The 3727-nt window shown below is 48.7% G+C and overlaps 1 long non-coding RNA gene across 1 annotated transcript; it reads right to left on the reverse strand.

Moving 5' to 3' along the window:
* Positions 1-1476: 1476 nt before the first annotated feature.
* Positions 1477-2865, reverse strand: LOC127930638 (uncharacterized). The gene is made up of 4 exons (XR_008138565.1): positions 2762-2865; positions 2626-2727; positions 2290-2509; positions 1477-2049 (listed from the first exon to the last, which is right to left on the reverse strand). It is a non-coding gene; the product is annotated as an uncharacterized LOC127930638 (long non-coding RNA).
* Between the last annotated feature and the right edge of the window lie 862 nt (positions 2866-3727).

Raw genomic sequence — 3727 nt, forward strand, 5'->3', positions numbered from 1 at the left:
CGAGACGGCCTACAGGGAGGAGGTGAGGGCCCTCGGAGTGTGGTGTCAGGAAAATAACCTCACACTCAACGTCAACAAAACTAAGGAGATGATTGTGGACTTCAGGAAACAGCAGAGGGAACACCCCCTATCCACATCGATGGAACAGTAGTGGAGAGGGTAGCTAGTTTTAAGTTCCTCGGCATACACATCACAGACAAACTGAATTGGTCCACTCACACTGACAGCGTCGTGAAGAAGGCGCAGCAGCACCTATTCAACCTCAGGAGGCTGAAGAAATTCGGCTTGTCACCAAAAGCACTCACAAACTTCTACAGATGCACAATCGAGAGCATCCTGGCGGGCTGTATCACCGCCTGGTACGGCAACTGCTCCGCCCTCAACCGTAAGGCTCTCCAGAGGGTAGTGAGGACTGCACAACGCATCACCGGGGGCAAACTACCTGCCCTCCAGGACACCTACACCACCCGTTGTTACAGGAAGGCCATAAAGATCATCAAGGACATCAACCACCCGAACCACTGCCTGTTCACCCCGCTATCATCCAGAAGGCGAGGTCAGTACAGGTGCATCAAAGCTGGGACCGAGAGACTGAAAAACAGCTTCTATCTCAAGGCCATCAGACTGTTAAACAGCCACCACTAACATTGAGTGGCTGCTGCCAACACACTGTCATTGACACTGACCCAACTCCAGCCATTTTAATAATGGGAATTGATGGGAAATTATGTAAATATATCACTAGCCACTTTAAACAATGCTACCTTATATAATGTTACTTACCCTACATTATTCATCTCATATGCATATGTATATACTGTACTCTACATCATCGACTGCATCCTTATGTAACACATGTATCACTAGCCACTTTAACTATGCCACTTTGTTTACTTTGTCTACACACTCATCTCATATGTATATACTGTACTCGATACCATCTACTGTATGCTGCTCTGTACCATCACTCATTCATATATCCTTATGTACATGTTCCTTATCCCCTTACACTGTGTATAAGACAGTAGTTTTGGAATTGTTAGTTAGATTACTTGTTGGTTATCACTGCATTGTCGGAACTAGAAGCACAAGCATTTCGCTACACTCGCATTTAACATCTGCTAACCATGTGTATGTGACAAATACAATTTGATTTGCTTTGATTTGATTTGACATGCTATTGGCTTGGGCGAGTGTGAGAGTGGGGGTTGGGACTGTTTGCCCGCTCACTACCTGGGCGTATGTGTGGCTTCCATGTTGAGGCCCTCTTTGCGGGGGTGGGGTGCATGGGGTGGGCAGGAGTGGCATAGGTCTGATCTGAGGGGGCCTAAATGGGGTGTGGGCATGGTTGACGTGGGGGGGTGTTGATTGGTTGGGGTGGGGGTGTGGATGTGTCTGGGTGTACTGTGGTCTGGATGTAATTCCTCTTGGCGTGGGTCCTCTATGTGTAGGTCCAGGGGGGGGGGGTCCTGCAGGTCTGGGAGGGTGTCTCGCTGGTCTGGGTGGGGAGTCTATTGATCTGTTGCTCCTGTGTGAAGTGTTGGGGATACGTTTGAGAGCGATGTCCTTTAGGGTCCTGGCAAAGGTGGGCACTGCTGCCTTGTAGAGGTGGACCTGGTCTTTCTCTCTCTGTCTCTCTGTCTACCTCTCCCTCTTTCTCTCTCTGTCTCTCTGTCTACCTCTCCCTCTTTCTCTCTCTGTCTCTCTGTCTACCTCTCCCTCTTTCTCTCTCTGTCTCTCTGTCTACCTCTCCCTCTTTCTCTCTCTGTCTCTCTGTCTACCTCTCCCTCTTTCTCTCTCTGTCTCTCTGTCTGTCTGTCTCTCTGTCTACCTCTCCCTCTTTCTCTCTCTGTCTCTCTGTCTACCTCTCCCTCTTTCTCTCTCTGTCTCTCTGTCTACCTCTCCCTCTTTCTCTCTCTGTCTCTCTGTCTACCTCTCCCTCTTTCTCTCTCTGTCTGTCTGTCTCTCTGTCTACCTCTCCCTCTTTCTCTCTGTCTGTCTGTCTCTCTGTCTACCTCTCCCTCTTTCTCTCTCTGTCTCTCTGTCTACCTCTCTCTCTGTCTCTCTGTCTGTCTGTCTCTCTGTCTACCTCTCCCTCTTTCCCTCTCTGTCTCTCTGTCTCTCTGTCTACCTCTCCCTCTTTCTCTCTCTGTCTCTCTGTCTACCTCTCCCTCTTTCTCTCTCTGTCTCTCTGTCTACCTCTCTTTCTGTCTCTCTGTCTGTCTGTCTCTCTGTCTTCCTCTCCCTCTTTCTCTCTCTGTCTCTCTGTCTGTCTGTCTCTCTGTCTACCTCTCCCTCTTTCTCTCTCTGTCTCTCTGTCTACCTCTCCCTCTTTCTCTCTCTGTCTCTCTGTCTACCTCTCCCTCTTTCTCTCTCTGTCTCTCTGTCTGTCTGTCTCTCTGTCTACCTCTCCCTCTTTCTCTCTCTGTCTCTCTGTCTACCTCTCCCTCTTTCTCTCTCTGTCTCTCTGTCTACCTCTCCCTCTTTCTCTCTCTGTCTCTCTGTCTACCTCTCTCTCTGTCTCTCTGTCTGTCTGTCTCTCTGTCTACCTCTCCCTCTTTCTCTCTCTGTCTCTCTGTATACCTCTCCCTCTTTCTCTCTCTGTCTCTCTGTCTCTCTGTCTACCTCTCCCTCTTTCTCTCTCTGTCTCTCTGTCTACCTCTCCCTCTTTCTCTCTCTGTCTCTCTGTCTACCTCTCCCTCTTTCTCTCTCTGTCTCTCTGTCTACCTCTTCCACTGTCTCTCTCTCTCTCTCTGTCTACCTCTCCCTCTTTCTCTCTCTGTCTCTCTGTCTACCTCTCCCTCTTTCTCTCTCTGTCTCTCTGTCTGTCTGTCTCTCTGTCTACCTCTCCCTCTTTCTCTCTCTGTCTGTCTCTCTGTCTACCTATCCCTCTTTCTCTCTCTGTCTCTCTGTCTGTCTGTCTCTCTGTCTACCTCTCCCTCTTTCTCTCTCTGTCTCTCTGTCTGTCTGTCTCTCTGTCTACCTCTCCCTCTTTCTCTCTCTGTCTCTCTGTCTGTCTGTCTCTCTGTCTACCTCTCCCTCTTTCTCTCTCTGTCTCTCTGTCTGTCTGTCTCTCTGTCTACCTCTCCCTCTTTCTCTCTCTGTCTCTCTGTCTACCTCTCCCTCTTTCTCTCTCTGTCTGTCTGTCTCTCTGTCTACCTCTCCCTCTTTCTCTCTCTGTCTCTCTGTCTACACACACACACACACACACACACACACACACACACACACACACACACACACACACACACACACACACACACGCACACACGCACACAGATGTAGGGTTGTAATTGGACCAGTTTTTTTTACAGCAACATAATAATCAGACAGACACACGGAATGTGAATTATTGTGTGGATTATAATGAACCTTTTCATGTGTGAGTTCTAAATAAACTATACACTACCTGTCAAAATTAGGACACGCCTACTCATTCAAGGCATCCCTAGCTGCGTCCTCAGAGCATGTGCAGACACAGTTAGGCTGGTGTGTTTACAGACATATTTAATCACTCCCTATCCCAGTCTGTTGTACCCACATGCTTCAAGATGGCTACCATTCTTCCTGTACCCAAGAAGGCAAAGAAAAAATAACTAAATGACTATCGCCCCGTAGCACTCACTTCTGTCATCATGAAGTGCTTTGATAGGCTAGTCAAGGATCACCGCCACCTCACCTGTCACCCTAGACCCACTTCAATTTTTGCCTACCGCCCCAACAGGTT

The sequence above is a fragment of the Oncorhynchus keta genome, chromosome 6 (genome assembly GCF_023373465.1).
Source record: "Oncorhynchus keta strain PuntledgeMale-10-30-2019 chromosome 6, Oket_V2, whole genome shotgun sequence".
Classification (NCBI taxonomy): Eukaryota; Metazoa; Chordata; class Actinopteri; order Salmoniformes; family Salmonidae; genus Oncorhynchus; species Oncorhynchus keta.